Raw genomic sequence first — 23,551 nt, 5'->3', positions numbered from 1 at the left:
GCCCTGGCGGTCGGAACGGAGAAGTGGCGGATGACCATAGCAGTAACCGCCATGGTCATAATTCCATTTTTTTTACCGCCAGCCTGTTGGCGGTAAGACCGCCACTTCTCCGCCAACCGCCAGGGTCGTAATGAGGGCCTATGTAGTAAAAATTTGCCAATACACTAGAACAGCATGCTGAGTTTATCACATATTTTACCTTAGAGCTTAATCAACTCAAAAGATTTATTTTGCTTAGATTACAGATATCTATATCCTTTTTGTATTGTAAGTTACATTTACTTAGGTATTTATTCAACCTGTCATTTGAGTACAGCATTTTGTAGAAAACTTTATAGAAGCCAATTTTGGTGAGGTTTATTTAAGGGAGGGTTTCTTTATCGTCTTTGAGGGAGGGAATATTTTGTTTGTTTTGTTTGTATTTCAAGTATTACACCAGCATTTTGCCTTCTTTGATGGCCTCACATAAGTTTAATTTTGTATGTATTTCAAACCAAATTCCAGCTCTGGAACTAAGTAGTTTATTGTATTCATATTTTTTTTATTTGTAAGTGCATTTAGAGTTGGATTGTGTCTGTGGTAAATGTATTGGTCTTCAAGCATTTGATCCCTTTTTCCAATTAAATTACATTGTAATTATTGATTTTGTTCATTCTTGGCCAATTATTATTGATTTACTCCTGGTTGTTGTATTGAAGGCTTCCCATCTAGGTGTTGGACCTATATCCAGGGCAGGTTTTCCCTCACATAATTTGAGATTGTGCCATTTAGAGCCTCTATATTTTCAGAATTAGCTAAGATTTCATCATTTAAGTTTGCAAAACTTGTTTTCTGGTTTAAGATTGATGCCTGATATTGACAGACTGGTACATGAATGAGCTGATAGGTGTCTTGGTGCAATTGCAGTTTGGTCTATTAAGTGTGAATAATTACCTGAGATAAGGATGTAGCTGTGAGAAATTGGGTAGTTGATTGAATGAGGCTGATCCATGCCTGTTCAAGGAACACCCACAGTCCCTGTCAGGCTGAACCACAAGTCAATAAATTACTATTTGCTTAACCCTTTGATAGTTTGGCACAAAAGCAGCCAGGCTTAACTTAGAGACAATATGTAAAGTATTTATGAGGCACACAAACAATGCTAAACTGAAAACACAACACAAGACCAGACCCATTTAGAAAAATAGAGTACATTTTAATAAATTATTAGACACCATAACAACAAAACTCCAATTTGTAAAGCCAGAATTATGCATTTTTAAAGCTTAAGGTAAAAAATAACACTAAAATATTAAAGCCCCAACTGTAGCAATCTAGTTGTGCGTGACAGGGTCAAAGTCGAGAAATATGGCTGACCGTGATGGAGCATGAGTCAGATACAAAAGTGGATGGGCCCAGCTGGCGCTTACCTTCGGACTTAGAAGAATTTTCAAACAAAAATGTTCTGAGGAGGTAAGTTTCAGTGGCCGAAAGCTGTAGGCAGTGTCAGAGGATGGAGCATTGTCACCTAGGAGCTACTGGACGAAGCTGCGGTGAAGATTTTCACATTCTGACTTAGGGCCTTGTTTACAATATTTTGGAGCAGGGCAGTGCTACAAGCCTTCTTGCTGCTCTGCCCTGAGTCAACAAAAAAAGGGCAGGAATGTGCTGTATCTATAAGGTCAGAACCTTGATAAGTAAACTTACAAGGAGACACGCCTAGGTCGATGAACCTTTGGACCACGTTCGGGTTACTTCCCAGTACGCGATATCTTTTGGCATCACAAAATCAATAGATCAATAACCCCATCAAAATCCACAGCAACCAATCAACAAATTAATCAATAGCATTTAATAAGAATCGATATAGTGAACACACCATGACCTTTCAGTCATGAATAACCACTCCAATCTAGTTAAGTGTTAGGATATTTATTTCTCTATTAGTTACAATCTAGTAGTCATCTCCGTTAATCTCATTAACAATCAATCTCATTAGCAGCTCTTCAGATTTTGTAATTAGAACACAATTAATCAATGCATAGGAATATTCGTTCAGCATTAACACATCATTAATAAGAACAGCTTAGCAAAGTCTCAGAGTGCAAGGTTCAACAAAGCAAGAACTCAGTCATTTGTCTATTTGCGTCAGATATTTGTGAACACCTTAACTAACCTCGAATTAGCATCAGCATGTTGGGCTTCATGCAAAACAATTTAGCAAACACAAATTTATAAAACATCTAACTATGGCCTCTATCAAAAGCGCAGTTGGTACCGAGAGAGAAAAGGCAAATAGACAATTGCAATTTTAATCAGATAGTCACCCATCCAACGAATCAGCAAACAGCATCAGTCTTCGTCCTCAGGACATCAGTCGATTCACCATCAGCAAAGATAGGACAGGGCAAACTTTCAGCATGGCATAGCTAAAGAATAAGGCTCTTCCCTCATGTGGAGGAGAAGTAAGTATCAGTAAGGACTTAGATAGAGGATGGTTAAAGTATCAGGAAGAGTAACGGCAAAGTCTCAAAAGAATAATGGCGAGGTATGGCTTAAAGTGGACTGTCCGAATAATGGCTGATTTCTCCTCGGGTCATGCGGTTAAATCAAAACTGTCGAACTAGCCCTTAATTCCCCATTGGATAATATTTGGTGCATCATTATCTCTGTCCAATAATTCTCCACGCACTTCATTAGAATTTTCCACAAAACACAGTTCTCAGGTCATTGATTGGCCCATGTTATTGACGTGTTCATCAGTTGGAATGTCAGGTAAGAAAAGTTACACTTTACACTCCAGTCAGTAGTCCCATTGTTTCTACTACTCCAGGCAGCCTTGAACCTGTTATGAATTACACTGTTGCATTCAGCAAGAATGTCTCCTTGAGCAAGTCGGGTCCCATGAGAAAGAATCTACTACGGCTACACATACATCTAGCTTCTGGAAAAGTACAGTGTCGTGTCCTTCAGGAAGACAGCACATTCCACGTTAGGAAAAACACAGTTTAATATGAGACCAGGCAGCTAAGCCCAGACCCTTGCTAACTAAGGCCTAGTAATTTAGTTAACCTACCCCTAATACATGACTCTAACTATAATATGCTAATACAAATTCAAAACATTAGTACATAATTAATTAATCATTAATAACTTTCATTAGTCTTCGTATACATTGGTAGCCACTCCCCGTGGGCACATTTCAGACGTGTGCATTATTTTCTACGTTAACACATTTTCTATGCAGCTTCATTACACAATATATTGCAAGCTTTTCCATGTTAATATTGCTTTTAAAAGACACACCTCATCACAGGCACCATTGCACCATCGTTCAAGGGTGTCTTTGTTGCAGGGATGATTGTTTTTATGCAGGAAGGGACACCTTCCTGCAAAAAAACATTAATGAGAGGTGTTTTCCTCTCAGGAAAAATGAGGGGAAATAAAGGTATTTCTCCTCTTTACACCCCCTTTGCACCCCCCCCTTGGGGGAGGGGGGCTTAGGCTTCTGATGCATTTCCATCTTCCCAGCTTTACTGGAACACCAACTGTAACACTCAGGGCACACCTCCTTGTTGAGGGTGGGGCAACGCAGCGACTTGTGCTGCATTGCCTAAGTCCATATTTACGAGGCCATGAAAAGCCAAACAGGGTGGCTATTCGTTACCTTGTAAATATGGCCCTGCAGTGTGCGCAGCCAGACCATCATTAAAAGTGATGTTCCTGTCTTGAAGTGGGGCTTGTAAATAAGCCCCTTAGGGCCTCATTACAAGTTTCGCATTCTTAAAACTGCCAAATTTGTGGTGGCAATCGGACTGCCACACTCCTGGCGGTCTGACTGCCAGATTACAACAATCCAGACAGGGTGGCGGAGGTTGGAGTCGTGGTCAGCCAGTGCTGGGGCACACAGGGGCCGCCCTGCCAGAACCCTCAGAATGCGCACTGTCTGCTACGCAGACAGCGCACATTCCAAGGGGTTGTTGTGGAACAGCATTGACCTTGGCAGGGTTGGCTGGCGGAAATGTTGTAATAAAATGTTTCCACCGGTCAGCCAAGTGAAGGCATCGTAATACGATGGGGATGAGGCAGCTGGTATGATGGCGGTCTCATCCCTGCATCTTTGATGGTCTGTGTGTCGGTCCACCAAAGTTGTAATGAGGCCCTAAGTCTCTTTTTTGGAACATGAAAATCTCCAGCAGGACGATGCTGGAGGCTGTAGCGGTAGAAAGCTTCATGAGACCGGATACCCCTTTGGCGAATTATGGCTGAACAGGATTTGCTGCTGTGATAGCTCATCCAAACACCTAATCCCTCTATTGTGTGGCTGTCCCGGAGGAATAAACAAAGTACACCCAGTCATCCCTAGGTATAGGCTACAGGCACCAAGTGGTTAGGGCAGGAAAATGCCAACTTTCTAAAAGTAGCAAAATGATAAAATTAAATACCTCTCCTAAGGACATAACAACAATTACTTATTAGGGGGATCAACGCATTTAATTTGCATGATCACATTGGTTATTCATTGACTCATTCAATTAATTTGTAAGATATTCACTAGTTTATGGTACACAACAGAAACTATTGGTGACAGAACATGATTCAACATTTTCTTAGTGAACAGAATCAAAAACCACATTGATTTAACTGTTCCCAACATCCCTCTGTGCTCAATTAAATATCAGATACCATGTAAAAAATATTACTCTTTCCAGCTCGATTCATTACAGCATACAGGTACAGTCAAGTGTCAAAGATCCAATGTCTTAGTGTTGTTCTCTCTTTTGAAGTAAACTAGAGACTGTTGTAAATCCTTTGTAAAGGAGAGGCCCGCACTTTTGAGAGTCTACTGCTGATAGGGCTTCTTTTGATCAATAAACTAGTACTATATGTCGACGCATTTCTACCCATTGCAATTAAGGGTCTCCTCAGTACGTAGAACTGTATACGCTGTTAGACAATCAGGCTTTCAGAATTATGAAAAATTGGGAAACGTGTGCAAAGGGTGTGATAGAATTATTAAACAATTATTCATAAATATGGGTGCCACCACAGTGAGTTATGCAAGGATGATGATTATCTTTAATCCATTGCATTTAAAGGTATGTTGATCTAAAATCAAGAAAATCAAAGTGGTTTGTAAATCAGTTTTGATATTGACTAGAATTAATTCATTGGGATTTAATCCCATGTTGCCACTGCTCATTGCCTTACTTACAGCTAGTTTGCAACTTGTTTGATTAGTACGAGGCAAAATAAGGATGTATGTATTCAGTCTTGCAAGTATAGATGCGCCCTAGATCGACAAAAGGATTGCTTGTAACTTCAAAAGTCCTGGCATATCAGACGTTATCAAGGAAACGCAGGTTCCGTGTAATTCAAGCAAAAAATTGCCTTAAAGAGTGACATCTGCACATGCGTATTTGATGATATGATCAATAACATCCTATCATGCGGCAGGAATATAATGTGTGTTCTGCTGTATGTTACTGCCAAGGGGCCATGTTGTTAGGGGTTCAAGGGTGCCAGATAACTTCTTCCGTAAAGTGCCTCACTGGTTCAAGTTTGGAAATCAGAGTCAAGACACAAAACCACACCTGTTCTATTCCAAACTGAATTCTGGCTACTACAAAGGTCAAATTGCACACCATACCATCTTCAAAAATTAAAATTAAGAGACAAACCAACATGCCAGATATGCAACACCAAAATAGGGGAATTAGCACAGTCAAACCATTCTGATCAATAGTTTTTAGTTTTATCTTAATACTATTAGGTATTCAGCCAAAAGAGGCGTTCCACTACTTTATTACAGGTTTTAACATTAACAGTGACAGATAACTTGCCGATTTATTAGTGACATTAGGATGCGAACTCATTCTTGGTAATTAGAAAAAATCATACAAAATCCAATTCAAGGCATAGAAGGAAGTGGCGGCTGGTGAAATTTGAAAACGGTGGGGCGTAGGATTAGATCGGTATGTTTTGCATTCGAGCAAGCATTGTAATTGCATGAAACTCAGGAAGGTGGCTAAGTGAATTAGGTGCTTTTTAGCTGAAACCTGGCTTTAGTCTATTGGTCATGAGTCCCTACTCAGCATGGCCCACACAGACAGTCATGCTTCCAAGGTATATTCAGTGACTAAGTGAGTACTTGCCATTTAGAAATAGTGAAAGTAGAACGTGATGCAGAACATGTTCACAAGTCAGTGTAGGCACTGCAGAAACAGACCATTAATGGCCTAACCGATTATTAATGTGTTGACTGTCTATGACTTTCTAATTGTAGCATGATTAAAAACAATTCTGGGGCGACCCCTTTGCTTTCAAAATACTGTAAAATGGGTGGATGCACGTGTAACAGGTACTTGTATGTTGAAATTACCTGGGCTTCAATTGGAACAGAAAAAGTTATTGAAGGTGTTTCTCCTGAGATTTTTGCTTCTCAGTGCTAGGCTCACAGTTACATTACTTGAAAGCAGGTGGGAGGAGGGTGAGATACAGAAGAGCCTTTCCTGATGCCCCATATCCAGCCCAGACTGCTTATATTTACAGGAGGCCCCTTACACGCTTTCTGAATGTAGCCAGAAGAAAAAAGCCAGTGTGAGCAACTTCAGGACTTTGGAGTCCCGTATATTGTGATTGACTTATGCGCAGCCGTCGAATGAGCTGTAGCCTAAGGTGCCTCAGTTTCAAGCTACTGTGACATCACAGGCTCCACTCTATGCCTGAACTCTACACTAATGTGAGGTGCCCAAACCAAGGGCTGTTCATTGCAAAGACCAACGTAAAATACGTGAAGATTCACACCTGCTCACTTCATCTCCCCAATGTTCCTGGTTGCCTGATCCTCGAAGAGAGGGGCAGATTCGACCATGAAAATAGTGAGACACACATACTGAATTGAATGTTCTTTAATGTGCCACAATTAAGCTGACTTTGCCAGGCACCCATGAAACAGGCAGGGCGCCCCTTCATTGCCCTTACCTACCGGCCACTGTTGATAGAAGGAATAGGTTTTTACATCTGGGGGCTGACAAAATCTCCTCACAACGGTCTCCAAAGAAAATACAGACATTGGATACTCATTTTTCCAAAACTAAGCTGCCAAGATTTGCTATATAATATTGTCTTTACATAGCTATCTATTTACCACATGTAATTACCCTCTGTGTTTAACATATGATGTTTTCAGAAGTACTTGTGTTCCCATTCATTTTTGTGGTTCATTTTTGTTATTATATAACCATTTTCACATTAAGGCCATACAGGTGATAACGCGTCCTTTTATGCTAATTTATCTCACTATAGGACTCGTTTTAGGCCAATGAATCTTTTGACCCAGTTGAGAGACACCATAAGACGAGATAGCTGATCAATATGTCAATCAATATATCAATAATGTCATCAATATTTATCACCACAATGCATTTCACTTTGGTCAAAGACATTAATCAAATTGACGATGCAACCATGAGCTTTCAGCCATGAATAACCACACCTTTGATAGAATTTTATGAAGTTTATTCCCTATTAGTTACAATCTAAAAATAGGTGCGTCAATCTCAAAGCCAAGAAACACAACAGCATAGTTACGATATGGCAACTTTGGTAAGATTTCAATAAGGCAAGAATCATACACATCAGAATGTAGCACGGCGCAAACATAGATCTGAATACAGCAGAGTGTCAAATACGCGTCTGTTCAACATAGCACAACGTCAGTCGTTTGTCTATTTGCGTCAATTTAGTGATCACCTATTCTAAATACTGATTAGCATTGGCATGTTGGGCTTCATGCAAAACAATTTAGAACACCAATTTGGAAAACATCTAGCTATGGTCTCTATCAAAACTAGCAGTTGGTACCTAGAAAGGAAAAGAAAACAGACAAATTACAATTGCAATGTCATAATTACCCTCCAAAGGTTAGGTCAGCACACAGGTTCAGTCTTCGTCTTCAGGACATCAGTCAAAGCGCCATCAATCAGGACTCACCTAAAGGGCAAAAGTGGGCACTTCCCTCATAAGGAGGAGAAGTGTAAAAGGGCAGTCTATGGGTGAGGACGGTTTCTAATAAGTCTCAAGTCACCAAACAGAGTGACAGAGTTTCTGGATAAAATCAATAGCATTCCCTACCTAATTCTAATGACCCTTCTGTGACATTGGTTTTTATCCCTTTTTCATAGTACATTCCCCCAAAATTCTATTGGACACTTACTATACCCCACTATCTTGAACCTATCAAATTTAGCATTTCGTAATCCCAATTGTCACCCCACATTAATTCATGGTTCTTTGATTGGTCTTCATAATTGATGTCTTCGGAGGTGGCACATCTGGCGTTACTTCACTCTTTGGCACGTCCTTTGGGTCAGCAGATTCATTGTCCATCGGTCTATGTGACCTTGTAAATAACATTTAATCTACACTTGTTTCAATTTACTCATACTTTTTAAACCAAGGCACCGAATATGCGCTTGGGAATGGTGTTAACATAGATACATTCATCTTCGAAGCTGAAGAAAAAGAACATTTGCAGGGTCATGGCCCTTTGCGAGTCAGCACACTGGAAAAACAGAAAAATGCATTTAATATGAGAGCTGGGTAGCTAAATTTTGCAGCTCACGCTAATTTAAGGCCTTTAAAGATTATGGTGGTCATTCTGACCCTGGCGGTCTTTGACCGCCAGGGCGGAGGACCGCGGGAGCACCGCCGACAGGCCGGCGGTGCTCCAATGGGGATTCCGACCGCGGCGGTAAAGCCGCGGTCGGACCGGCACCACTGGCGGGGTCCCGCCAGTGTACCGCGGCCCCATTGAATCCTCCGCGGCGGCGCAGCTTGCTGCACCGCCGCGGGGATTCCGACCCCCCCTACCGCCATCCAGATCCCGGCGGTCGGACCGCCGAGATCCGGATGGCGGTAGGGGGGGGTCGCGGGGCCCCTGGGGGCCCCTGCAGTGCCCATGCCACTGGCATGGGCATTGCAGGGGCCCCCGTAAGAGGGCCCCTACATGTATTTCACTGTCTGCTGCGCAGACAGTGAAATACGCGACGGGTGCAACTGCACCCGTCGCACAGCTTCCACTCCGCCGGCTCGATTCCGAGCCGGCTTCATCGTGGAAGCCTCTTTCCCGCTGGGCTGGCTGGCGGTCTGAAGGCGACCGCCCGCCAGCCCAGCGGGAAAGTCAGAATTACCGCCGCGGTCTTTCGACCGCGGAACGGTAACCTGACGGCGGGACTTTGGCGGGCGGCCTCCGCCGCCCGCCAAGGTCAGAATGAGGGCCTATGAATGTTAAGCTTAATTAAACACAACAAAACATTTTATTCATCATTATTAATTTGCGTATACATTGGTGGCCATTTACCGTGATCACAATTCAGGTGCGCGTTTAAGCAAACCGCTATTATTATTGTTTTCTTTGCAGCCTCATTACATATTGATATAAGCATTTCATTTTAATATGGTTAAGTGAACTACGCTCTCTCAGTCCCTCCTCCGATGACGCTCGTCATCACACAAACCTCTCTCTTTGACCTTTCACTTAAATTTTTCACTTTACGCATAATGTGCATTTCAACATCTTGTCCCTTGTGTGAGCTTTCCCAAATTTCATTGAACATTTTCTCTCTTTCACTTTCTTCATTTCTCCTTGTTCTTTTGGTCCAATTTTTCTTAATTTTATCATTCATTTTGCATGCCCCCCATAATCCTAATTGACAGGCCAGAACAATTAATAGTGCCATTAGTATTTTTGCAAGTACCCCATTCCAAATATTGGTAAACCAGCTCCCTACTCTGGCGATTCCCTTTCCAAATTTCTCCCAAACTCCGGGTTCCTTCAAATCCTTCAAATCTGCACTATCTCTAGTTAGGTTAGTAAGCATACATCTAATCTTTTTACTATTGTCCGGAATGAATGAGCAGCAATGGCGCTCGTTGAGCATCTTGCAGTCCCCTCCACTCTTTGCTAAAAAAATGTCTAAAGCAAGCCGATTTTGAAGAGTCATAGCTCTTTCTGCAGCAAGTTCAGTATCCATAAGGAGTATAGCCCCTGTAAAATTTGTCAGCATGTTATCCACAATAGTAGACAACTTTTGAATCTTCATAGAATTCAAGATAACCCCTACTGAAGGGATTATAGCTCCAAATATATCACCAATGACAGCAGCCACTGATTCTCGTTTTTGTCTAGCATGTTGTAATTCAGACGTTTTAGGTATTTGCTTGAAGTCATCAATCTGGTAAATCTTTGGGAAAACTATTCTCAAATAACATGTCCCATACCATCCCTTAGGGAGACGGTAATAAGCATTAAGTCCACAGATGTAATAAATCCCAGGGATCGCTGGATCCTGTCCATTCAACATAAATGTCCATTTACTCTGAAACAAAAACACATGTCTACATTCACTCGTTCCCACAAACAAATTGTCCTGCTCAGATTTCGCGCTTTTCTAACCCTTTTCTAATCTTTCTTTTAACGCTTTGCGTCTATCATCAGTGTGATCTAAAAAGCTTTTCTCTACAGGGGACAGTAAGCAGGTCAGATTGTTGTGATGTGCATAAGCAGTTCCAAATGTGAGCGTCGGCTCAAAGAATCCTCTAACTATTTTTATATCATGTTCCTTAGCTAGCTTGTTCAAGAATTCAAACACAGGCACAAAGGAAAACACAACATCCAGATTTGAGTAAAAGTATTGCACATGCTCTTGATTATAGAATCTGGTTAGTAGCAAGCTACAGCTAATCCCGTATGTTAAAGGAAGGCTATGGTAGGTAACCCCTTCTTGCACAGATGAAGGAATCTTGGTACACACATAACAGTCTTTCGCATCCATGGTCTCTACATACTCATTCAGCAAGCGATAGAAGACATTAGTAGAAAGTTCTCCCTTTGAATTAGTTCCCTCATGCAGGTGTCTTGCATCTTGCTCAAAACTCTCCCATGGTGTTAGTGTTGTAGTTCCAGGTTTTGAAGTAGCGTTAATAGGCTTTTTCTCCAACCACGGCATTCCCACAATCACTCCCACAATTATTATTGCACACACAATACCTATTACCTATTATAAGGCTTAACCTACCACACACCTTACTTCCCTTGCTACTACCTCTATTATGAGCCATGTCTGTATAGAATCAAATAGCAGAATAACAATCAACTCGAGGATAATATAGAACTTTTTTTTTCTCTTCTTTTTTTTTCTGCGTGTATTTACCGCGTTTTCACTCGCTCCAGGACCCCTTCGTAAAATCAGGTTAGCAGCTTGTCATAATCAGGTTTCTCAAAGTCAAATCAGGTTCTAATGTCCCATCTGGTAATTTATAAGTCTCTTTCTTAGTTTTCAATTTCGATTTTTAACAAAGTCTTTCCTTTAAGTTAATTCAGGTACCGTAGTATTGACCTGGTACTTCTCGATCAAAACAGAATGCTAGGAATTCTTGTTGCCATTCAGATGTTGTAGCAAACGCCCATTCAGGACCTGTATATCTTCTGTTTGCAACTCTCTTTCTCTTCAACCTGCGTTCACCTTGCAGATCTCCTTCACTTAGATCTTCCACTCGGGATGTATCAGTTTCTTCTATTATTGTTTCATCTGGTATGCTTCTTATTCTTAAAAGTGGTTTCTCTGGCCAGTTATCACCCTTATGCGTCTTCTTCCGATATGTCTTTTCAGGACGCTGGACAGCACCCTCCTCTTGTGATATGGGGCCTGATTACAACTTTGGAGGACGGTGTTAAACCGTCCCAAAAGTGACGGATATACCACCTACCGTATTACGAGTTCCATAGGATATAATGGACTCGTAATACGGTAGGTGGTATATCCACCACTTTTGGGACGGTTTAACACCGTCCTCCAAAGTTGTAATCAGGCCCTATGTCTGGGGTTGTTTTTCAATAGGGAAAAGGGGAAGGTAAGGGGGTGACAGGGTATCGTGATGGGACTCCCGTGCACTGCACACACAGTATGGTGGACGTGATATGTGACCCACTGTGCCCCAGTTAAGCACTAGTCAGCTTCATTTCCCCCCCCCCCTCACTCCTCCCCAGTTCCCTTCCCCAGTGCCTTTTTACTTATACTCTCTCTCTCTCTCGTTCCCCACAGGGACCGTACCTTTGTAAGCCACGACCCTCCTGGGTCGTGGCTGGCTCCTGGGCTTCCCGCCTCCGGCGCTCCTCCTGTGAGTGATCTTCTTCTCCTAGCGCCCGTCTTCTGCTTTTGCCTCCTCTTTCCCGACACGCTCCTCTGTTGCTGTAGGCTCCGTTGCGCTTTCTCCTTTCACTCCCCTCTCTCTGTCTCCGCGCACCACGTCCCTCTTAATCTCGCCAGCCCGGAAGTCCTTAGGCGTTTCCCTGGGAACAGGGAAACACGGCAACGGTTCCAAGAGCGTTCCCATGGAAACATGGGAACGCGGAAGTGACGTGTCGGGTTTGCCCGACACGGAAGTAACGGACGCTGTCGGGGACGTGATCGGGACGACCCGATCACAGGGATGCTCCGGAACCTACAGGGGAACGGGTGGCTGAAGTGTGGGTGGTCCCTGAGCTGACTCAATGGCAGCAGGAAGGGTGACCCACAGAAGAAATGCCCTACTCTTGAGGGTTTGCAGCAGCAGGCTGCAGCCCAGGCGTTTGCAAGGAGCCTGAATCACACTTGGTCTACTGGGAGGAAGGCCTCTTATATAGTGAGCCTAAGGTTGCTGAGCCTGGTCAGCCCATGTGCTGGTGGTACCCCAGTGCTTCAGAGCCTTCCTACTGGGTTTGGCTCATGATGTGCCTTTAGATGGACATTTGGGGCAGGACAAGACCTTTGAACAGCTTGTCACGCACTTCCACTGGCCCCAAATGCACAAGCACTCAGATGCACACTGTAGGTCTTGCCAAACCTGTCAGCAAGTGGCAAGAGTGGGGGGGAATGTAAGGCTCCCCTCCAACCTTTTCCTGTGGTCAGTACCCCCTTTGAAAGGGTTGGTGTAAGGAAATGCCTCCTTGGCATGGTTACCCCCTGACTTTTTGACTTTGCTGATGCTAAGTTATGATTTGAAAGTGTGCTGGGACCCTGCTAACCAGTCCCCCGCACCAGTGTTCTTTCCCTAAACTGTACCTTTGTCTCCACAATTGGCACAACCCTGGCACCCATGTAAGTCCCTTGCAACTGGTACCCCTGGTACCAAGGGCCCTGATGCCAGGGAAGGTCTCTAAGGGCTGCAGCATGTCTTATGCCAACCTAGGGACCCCTCACTCAGCACATGCACACTGCTTCACAGCTTGTGTGTGTTGGTGGGGAGAAATTGACTAAGTCGACATGGCACTCCCCTCAGAGTACCATGCCAACCTCACACTGCCTGTGGCATAGGTAAGTCACCCCTCTAGCAGGCCTTACAGCCCTAAGGCAGGGTGCACTATACCACAGATGAGGGCATAAGTGCTTGAGTACTATGCCCCTACAGTGTCTAAGCCAAACCTTAGACATTGTAAGTGCAGGGTAGCCATAAGAGTATATGGTCTGGGAGTCTGTCAAGCACGAACTCCACAGCATCATAATGGCTACACTGAAAACTGGGAAGTTTGGTATCAAACTTCTCAGCACAATAAATGCGCACTGATGCCAGTGTACAATTTATTGTAAAAATACACCCAGAGGGCGTCTTAGAGATGCCCCCTGAAAACATACCCGACTTCCAGTGTGGGCTGACTAGTTTTTGCCAGCCTGCCACATACCAGACATGTTGCTGGCCACATGGGGAGAGAGAACAAAGCCTGTACTGGGTGGAGGTGCTTCTCAACTCCCCCTGCAGAAACTGTAACACCTGGCGGTGAGCCTCAAAGGCTCACCCCCTTTGTTACAGCACCACAGGGCATCCCAGCTAGTGGAGATGCCCGCCCCTCAAGCCACTGCCCCCACTTTTGGCGGTAAGGCTGGAGGAGGTAATGAGAAAAACAAGGAGGAGTCACCCCCCAGTCCGAACAGCCCCTAAGGTGTCCTGAGCTGAGGTGACTCTTACTTTTAGAGGGTGTAGCCACCCTCAAGGACAGTGGCCATTGGCTACTGCCCTCCCAGACCTAAACACACCCCTAATTCAGTATTTAGGGGCTCCCAGAACCTAGGAAACTAGATTCCTGCAACCTAAAGAAGAAGAAGGACTGCTGACCTGAAGCCCTGCAGTGAAGACGGAGACGACAACTGATTTGGCCCCAGCCTCAACGGCCTGTCTCCCTACTTCGACGAAAACAGCAACAGCGACGCATCCAACAGGGACCAGCGACCTCAGAAGCCTCAGAGGACTGCCCTGCATCCAAAGGACCAAGAAGTTCCCGATAACAGCGGCCCTGTTCAACAAACTGCAACTTTCCACAACAAAGAAGCAACTTTAAAGATTCCGGGCCTGATTCTAACTCTGGAGGACGGTGTTAAACCGTCCCAAAAGTGGCGGATATACCACCTACCGTATTACGAGTTCCATAGGATATAGGCCCTCATTCTGACCTTGGCGGGCGGTGGAGGCCGCCCGCCAAAGTCCCGCCGTCAGATTACCGTTCCGCGGTCGAAAGACCGCGGCGGTAATTCTGACTTTCCCGCTGGGCTGGCGGGCGGTCGCCTTCAGACCGCCCGCCAGCCCAGCGGGAAAGAGGCTTCCACGATGAAGCCGGCTCGGAATCGAGCCGGCGGAGTGGAAGCTGTGCGACGGGTGCAGTTGCACCCGTCGCGTATTTCACTGTCTGCGCAGCAGACAGTGAAATACTTGTAGGGGCCCTCTTACGGGGGCCCCTGCAATGCCCATGCCAGTGGCATGGGCACTGCAGGGGCCCCCAGGGGCCCCGCGACCCCCCCTACCGCCATCCGGATCCCGGCGGTCCGACCGCCGGGATCTGGATGGCGGTAGGGGGGGTCGGAATCCCCGCGGCGGTGCAGCAAGCTGCGCCGCCGCGGAGGATTCAATGGGGCGGCGGTACACTGGCGGGACCCCGCCAGTGGTGCCGGTCCGACCGCGGCTTTACCGCCGCGGTCGGAATCCCCATTGGAGCACCGCCGGCCTGTCGGCGGTGCTCCCGCGGTCCTCCGCCCTGGCGGTCAAAGACCGCCAGGGTCAGAATGACCACCAAAATGGACTCGTAATACGGTAGGTGGTATATCCGCCACTTTTGGGACGGTTTAACACCATCCTCCAAAGTTAGAATCAGGCCCATGGTGTTTTCACTTGATGGACCTGCAACTGGCTCAGGGGATGTCGGTACACTCTGATCTCTTTCTATTATTTCCCCTTCTTCTCCTTCTTCTTCTTCTTAATCTGTAATGGGTTCAAGTTCTAACCCGTATCCGTCTACTTCTGGGAGAACCTCTCCTTGACTTAGTTCTCCTGCCGCCTCCACTGAGGTAGGTACTCTGTTACCTCTCTCAAACTCATTCACTGTTTGAGGGACGAGGCTGTTCTCAGTGGGCTCTCCTGCAGTCTCAGTTCCTTCTTGACTACTCTTTGGCCCTGAGACTTCTCTTCCTGGAACTGTTGTGCCGGAAACTTCAAGTTCCTCGTCAGATGGACACGTTACCTTCTTTGTGTGACTGGCATGTATCCAATTTGGAACGCCTGCACATTTCACAGCAGTGGTTGTTGTCAAGATTACTTGATACGGTCCTTTCCACGTGGCTCCAAACACACTTTTCTTGACTACCACACAGTCACCGGCCTGTAGGGTGTGACCTGGATCTCCAATCGGTGGCAATGTGTTAGCCTCTACCTTGTGAGAGAAAGAGCGAATCACGTCAGCCAAACCTTTGCAGTAGTCCAACACCATATCATCGGTGATATTCACTAGAGTATTCACAGGTACTGCTGGCAACCTCATAGCTCTGCCCATGAGGATTTCATGGGGTGATAGTCCTGTTTTCTTATCAGGGGTGTTCCTCATTGACATCAGCACTAAGGGCAATGCATCTGGCCATTTCATATTGGTAGCTGCGCACATCTTTGCCATTCTTGATTTCAGAGTACCATTCATTTGCTCTACTAGTCCTGATGCTTCAGGGCAGTAGCTACAATGCAGCTTTTGTTCAATGTCTAGTGCGGCACATAGAAGTTTAATCACCTCATTGTCGAAGTGTCTGCCCCTATCTGATTCTATAGAGACCGGAAACCCGAACTTGGTATTAGCTCCCTAAGTAGCAGCTTTGCAACTGTGAGACTGTCATTTCTACGTGTGGGGTAGGCTTCAATCCAGTGACTGAAAACACACACAATCACCAACACGTACTTCCATCCTCCACAAACAGGCATCTCAATGAAATCCATTTGCGTTTTGCTGAAAGGACCACCAGCTCTCCCAATGTGGCTCAAAGTTACCACAGTCCCTTTTCTGGCATTCATCTGTTGACAGATGATGCATCTGTGACAGGTAACCTCTGCGGCATGTCTTAAATTTGGGTTAAACCAATCGATTTTGAATGACCTGATCATTGCATCTCTCCCAAGGTGAGCCTGTCCATGATATAGCCTGGCGAATTGTGACAGAAGGCTGTTTGGCAAGACTAATTTCCCCTCCTCTGAGACCCATAAATCATCAGCCCTCTGTTCACATTGCGTTCTTTGCCAGGAACGTTTTTCCTCTTTGCTAGCACGACCCTGTAATGTCTTTAGCTCATCTAAGGTATCCACCACCCATAATGCAAGGTTCAAACATGTGCCATTTTCAGTTTGCGGTAACAATTCCCACTGTTCTTTGAACGATATAGAGTTCAATGCGCAAAACCTTGCGACTTGATCTGCATAACCGTTTCCCATGGACACAAAGGTGGTCATTCTGACCTCGGCGGTAAAAGGCGCCTACCGCCGGTCAGAAATCCTCCATAATCCCGCCGCGGTCGCGGAAACCCGCCACGGTCATTCTGACCCGCAGAAGGCAAACCTCCGAAAATCCGACCGCCACAACAGACCGCCAGACCAGCGGTCGGCGGAAAGGTGGAGGTGACCAAACCTCCACCGCCACGCCAACAGAAATACGCCCATCCCATTACGACCCACGAATCCACGCGGCGGTCATTCAACGCGGTATTCCATTGGCGGGACACACCGGCGCGGTCAGAATACACACCAACGAACAAAACTCACCCACATTGGACGATTTGAATCCCACACACCTGATACACATACACACACCACTCCCACACACACAATACAATATAAAACACCCACCCACATCACCCACAAACCCCTACGCTTACAAAATCGTAAAGAAGGCAAGAGCGAGACACCAGCATCCAAAACATAACAGCCACAGCCACTCAACACCATCACCCACACACTATCCACACACAAAACAACACACACCACCACACTCAACTCACTTAAATACACATACTCCACCCCACACATCATACACCCCACCCCATGGCACCCCAAAGACAACCCCGCTTCACAGACGAAGAACTCAGGGTTATGGTGGAGGAAATCGTTCGTGTAGAGCCCCAGCTGTTCGGCACACAGGTCCAATACACCAGCATTGCCCGGAGGACGGAGCTATGGCAGAGGATTGTCGACAGGGTGAACGCAGTGGGACAGCACCCCAGAAATCGGGAAGACATCAGGAAGCGATGGAACGACCTACGGGGGAAGGTGCGTTCCATGGTATCCAGGCACAACATCGCCGTGCAGAAGACTGGCGGAGGACCCCCACCTCAACCCCCACAATTCACATCATGGGAGGAGGAAGTCTTGAACATCCTGCATCCTGACGGCCTCGCAGGAGTCGGCGGAGGAATGGATACTGGTAAGTTGAAGCTTCAATACTGCTTCCCCCCCACCTGCATGCCAAATCAGACCCCAACCCTCACCCCCATCCTCGAACCCCACCCTCACCCCCACCCCCATCCTCACCCCCACCCTCACCCCCACCACCATCCTCACCCCCACCCTCACCCCCACCACCATCCTCACCCCCACCACCATCCTCACCCCCACCCCCAGCACACCTATTCCCCGCCAATGTCTCACCATCACAACCCACACATCCCAAAACCTAGGCCTGCATGCGTCCACTAAGCATGGACACCCATCACCAAAGCATGCCCAATGCATATACACATCCCCCCCACAAGCCACCCTCACCAAAGCCCCCACACACGAATGCCAGCACTTGGGGACACGGGAACCCACAGATACACCCATATGCCACACATTGAAACTATAACCATACCTCTATACCCCTGCAGGACCCGACCGTCAACACACCGCGGCGGAGGGGCCAGAATTATCCACACCCCCCACCCAAGAGGCCGTCAGCAATGACAGCAGCTCTGTCGATCTGGACACCGATGACCAGCCCGGACCATCGGGGACCTCTGGACAGTCGGTTCCCCTCACACAGGCACAGGCCACTATAGACCCTAACCCCTCTGGGAACACCAGCACAGCTCCCACCCAGCGGGCCCATGCCTCTGTCTCCAGGGCGCGTCAATCTGCGGTGTGTCTACCACTACAGGGCACCCAGGATAACCCACCACCCCAACAACAACAGGGACCTGGGGGCAGTGGTAGTGGGCACACCGGCCAGGGGGCAGAGGCCCAGGGAAACAGGGCAACTCGGCGGGCAGCTGTGCGACAGGGGGGGGAGGAGAGGCCCAGGGAACCCACTCTCCACGAGGTCCTCACCACCATCATGGGAGCATACAACCGCTCCCAGGAGACGATGGCGACGGTACTGGCCCGGTTCCAGGAGATCCAGGTGCTGCAGGAGGAACACTATCGGGGGTACAGGGAGGACATCCGAGCCATCAACACCACCCTGGTTACCATGGTAGGGCTGCTGCAGGACCTCGTAAACAGCAGGGCGGACACTGAACAACACCCAAGGGCCCCTGCCACTAGCCGGGACCAAGAACAGCCATCCACCTCCGCCGGCGCTAGTGGACAGGAGGCCCCCGCACAGCAGCAGCCCACCAGACACCCACCTCCTGCAGGAGAAGAACCACCCCGCAAGAGGGCCCTGAGATCTCGCAAGACAGAGTAGGATGTCAAGACCCCCGCCAGCAATGGATACCACCTGATGTCATCCCACTGTCCCACATTGTCACCCTGTCCATCCTCGAACTGCCCATGCTCCATCTCTCCACAGGCCTCTGGACAATGCACCTGTGTGACTGTTACTCTGGACTCTGCCATGGACATTCCTTCACCATAGCCCCCACCCACTTGAAACCACCCATCCCATTTTGAGCACTTCAATAAACACCTATTTTGCACCAAAATATCAGGAGTCTGGCTGTGATTTCAATAGATTGTAATTGACATGACAGTGCAAATATGTCCTTGTACATGGTGAAGTCAACAAACAGCTGCCACAAAGCTGTAGTCCATGGGGAAACGAAGCACAGGACTCGTAGTGGGGACCCCAGATCTGAAATAGGGAGGGAAAAGCCAAAACTCAGTCATCATACACTGGGGCAAATAGACAGGCAGCAGAGATGCTGCAGAGTAGTTAACTTTTACTAAATTATCTTTGAAATGTTACCTGTGTCCTATTGGAAGTACTGTTCAATGATTCTGTCCCTGTTGTCTGTTTCAGCCCCGTCGTCTTCCTCCTCGTCACTCTCCTCAGGTTCCACCGCTGCCACAACACCACCGTCTCGACCATCCTCCTGCAGGAAAGGCACCTGGCGGCGCAAAGCCAGGTTGTGAAGCATGCAGCAGGCCACGATGATGTGACACACCTTCTTAGGTGAGTACATTAGGGATCCACCGGTCATATGCAGGCAGCGAAACCTGGCCTTTAGGAGGCCAAAGGTGCGTTCGATCACCCTCCTAGTACGCCCATGGGCCTCATTGTACCGTTCCTCTGCCCTGGTCCGGGGATTCCTTACTGGGGTCAGTAGCCACGACAGGTTGGGGTACCCAGAGTCCCCCACTAGCCATACACGGTGTCTCTGTAGCTGTTCCATCACGTAAGGGATGCTGCTATTCCTGAGGATGTAGGCGTCATGCACTGACCCTGGGAATTTGGCATTTACATGCGAGATGTACTGGTCAGCCAAACACACCACCTGGATGTTCATTGAATGGTAACTTTTTCTGTTCCTGTACACCTGCTCCCTGTCTCTTGGGGGAACCAAAGCCACATGGGTCCCATCAATGGCACCAATTACGTTGGGAATATGTCCAAGGGCGTAGAAATCACCCTTCACTGTAGCCAGTTCGCCCACCTCAGGGAAAATGATGTAGTTCCTCACGGATTTCATCAGGGCAGACAACACTCTGGATAACACCTTTGAAAACATGGGCTGAGACATCCCAGAAGCAATTCCCACGGTTGTCTGAAATGACCCACTTGCCAAGAAATGGAGTACTGACATGACCTGCACCAGAGGGGGAATCCCTGTGGTTGGCGGATGGGGGACATCAGGTCGGGCTCCAGCCGGGCACACAGTTCATGGATAGTGGCACGGTTAAGACGGTAGGTCAGGATAATGTGGCGTTCTTCCATTGTCGACAGGTCCACCAGCGGTCGGTACACGGGAGGATTCATCCGTCTCCTCGCCCAACCCAGCGGACGGTGCCTAGGAAGGACAACATGGAGCACACAGTCAGGCAACCCACAGGTACGTACTCACAGCTAGCACAGTATACGATTCTCTATGCAGTGAATGGCGTGTATGAGTGGCTATGCAAGGCCTAGGCCTGTGTGACGCAGTTGAAATTGAGCCATGTGGGCCCTGGAAATGGCGGCTGCCTGACCTGTGAAGTGTGACAATGGGATGTGAGGTCAATGCGCTGGCGTGGCACACCGCGGCGGGCGGCGGGCCAAGACCGCGGCGCGAAGCCGCATTGGTTAACATTGAAGCCTATGGGTTTCAGGAGCCAATGGCGAAGGGCGCCGGCGGTGGCGGGACGCACCGCCGCGGTACGCACCGCCGCGGACGTGACCGCCATTTTCTATCTACTTATCCACTTGCGACTTGAACTTTCACAGGAGAGGACCTATACTGCAAGTGTTGCTGTGACCTCGGTCTGGAAGGGACAATGGCTGCTGCGACTGGGGAAAGGGCCCCTGCCTTCACTGGAGAGGAGTTGGAGAAACTTGTGGATGGGGTCCTCCCCCAGTATGCGCTACTCTACGGTCCTCCAGACCAACAAGTGAGTTTAATTCTATCTGGATTTGGGGCCACTGGCTGGCTTGGGGGCCTGGCGGGGATGGGGGGCATGTTGGGGCTGGCGGGGGGCCTGGCGGGGATGGGGGGCATGTTGGGCATGGCGGGGGGCCTGGCGGGGGGCCTGGCGGGGATGGGGTGCATGTTGGGGCTGGCGGGGGGCCTGGCGGGGATGGGGTGCATGTTGGGCATGGCGGGGGGCCTGGCGGGGGGCCTGGCGGGGGGCCTGGCGGGGATGGGGGGCATGTTGGGCATGGCGGGGGGCCTGGCGGGGGGCCTGGCGGGGATGGGGTGCATGTTGGGGCTGGCGGGGGGCCTGGCGGGGATGGGGTGCATGTTGGGCATGGCGGGGGGCCTGGCGGGGGGCCTGGCGGGGATGGGGGGCATGTTGGGCATGGCGGGGGGCCTGGCGGGGATGGGGGGCATGTTGGGGCTGGCGGGGGCCTGGCGGGGATGGGGGGCATGTTGGGCATGGCGGGGGGCCTGGCGGGGGGCCTGGCGGGGATGGGGGGCATGTTGGGGCTGGCGGGGGGCCTGGCGGGGATGGGGTGCATGTTGGGCATGGCGGGGGCCTGGCGGGGGGCCTGGCGGGGATGGGGTGCATGTTGGGCATGGCGGGGGGCCTGGCGGGGATGGGGGGCATGTTGGGCATGGCGGGGGGCCTGGCGGGGATGGGGTGCATGTTGGGCATGGCGGGGGGCCTGGCGGGGGGCCTGGCGGGGATGGGGGGCATGTTGGGCATGGCGGGGGGCCTGGCGGGGGGCCTGGCGGGGATGGGGTGCATGTTGGGCATGGCGGGGGGCCTGGCGGGGGGCCTGGCGGGGATGGGGGGCATGTTGGGCATGGCGGGGGGCCTGGCGGGGGGCCTGGCGGGGATGGGGTGCATGTTGGGCATGGCGGGGGGCCTGGCGGGGGGCCTGGCGGGGATGGGGGGCATGTTGGGCATGGCGGGGGGCCTGGCGGGGGGCCTGGTGGGGATGGGGTGCATGTTGGGCATGGCGGGGGGCCTGGCGGGGGGCCTGGCGGGGATGGGGGGCGTTGGGCCACTGGAAAGGAAAATGCTGAGTAACTTGAACGTGGTATTTCTCCCTCCCTGTACGTGTCACATAGGTCCGCGCCCATGAGAAGATCGGGATTTGGCGTGCCATCGCCAAGGAAGTCCGGGGCCTGGGGGTCCACCATCGACGGGGCACCCACTGCCGCAAGAGGTGGGAGGACATCCGCCGCGGGACCAAGAAGACCGCAGAGTCTCTGCTGGGGATGGCCTCCCAACATAGGCGGGGTGCCTGCCGTCAACTGAGCCCCCTGATGTTCCGGATCCTGGCGATGGCCTACCCTGATTTGGATGGGCGCGTGAGGGCAGCACAGCAGACACAAGGGGGTGAGTACAAGCATCATCTACTCTGTTGTCGTGCAGTGGAGGTGTCTGGGTGGGGGAGGAGGGCTGTGGGTCCCCCTAGGCCAGGGCGATATCTGTAGGCTGGGCACCCCCGTAAGCCCCTGTGTCCCCAGCCACCACCCTCAGTAGTGTGTCAGTACAGCCATCCCTGGGCCGTGTCATCCATGGGTGCAGTTGACAACTCTAGGCGTGTAGGGCATGTTCCACGGAATGCGTAGCGGACCCCAAGTGCGCAACTTAGTGCAGGGGGCATCTGTGTCTGTCATGTCCGCTAACTGTACCGGAGATCCATGTACTCAATATCCCTTTATTTCTCTCTCCCCCCCCCTTTTTGTTTGTCTTTCTGTGCTTGTGTGCATCAGCATCATCAGGCGGAGGAGAAGTGGCATCGGGGCAGGAGGGAGCTGCATCTCACATGGCCCAGGAGGGCCATGCCACAGAGTCAGACTGGACCAGTGAGACGGAGGGCGAGGGGAGCTCCACGACGGGGACGACTGGAGCCTGCAGCGACACGGACACGTCCTCGGAAGGGGGCTCCCTTGCGGGGGTGGCACCATCCGTGCCCCCTGCCATTACAGGTACAGCCGCCACCCAGCGCACCATCTCCGCCCTCCCAGCAGCCCCTCCGCGTTCGCCCCGTGCCCGCTCTGCCAGGAAGCCGGGCATCTCCTTCGCCCCAGGCACCTCAGGCCCTGCCCCTGTTACCCCCGCTGCCCTCAGTGAGGAGGTCATTGACCTCCTCCGAACGCTCATTGTTGGGCAGACTACCCTTTTGAATGCCATCCAGGGGGTGGAGAGGGAGGTTCATCGCAGCAATGCGTACCTGGAGGGCATTCATTCGGGTCAGGCTGCCCATCAGCGATCGTTCCAGGCTCTGGCCTCAGCACTGACGGCAGCCATTGTCCCTGTCTCCTGCCTGCCTCTACTAACTCCCTCCTCCCAGTCTCCTGTTCCTCTGCCTGTCCCACCCACACCATCAGACCAGCCTGCACACACCTCAACACCCAAGAGAAGCTCATCCAAACATAAGCACCAC

The sequence above is a fragment of the Pleurodeles waltl genome, chromosome 12 (genome assembly GCF_031143425.1).
Source record: "Pleurodeles waltl isolate 20211129_DDA chromosome 12, aPleWal1.hap1.20221129, whole genome shotgun sequence".
Lineage (NCBI taxonomy): Eukaryota > Metazoa > Chordata > Amphibia > Caudata > Salamandridae > Pleurodeles > Pleurodeles waltl.
Note: the sequence above shows the minus strand (reverse complement) of the source record.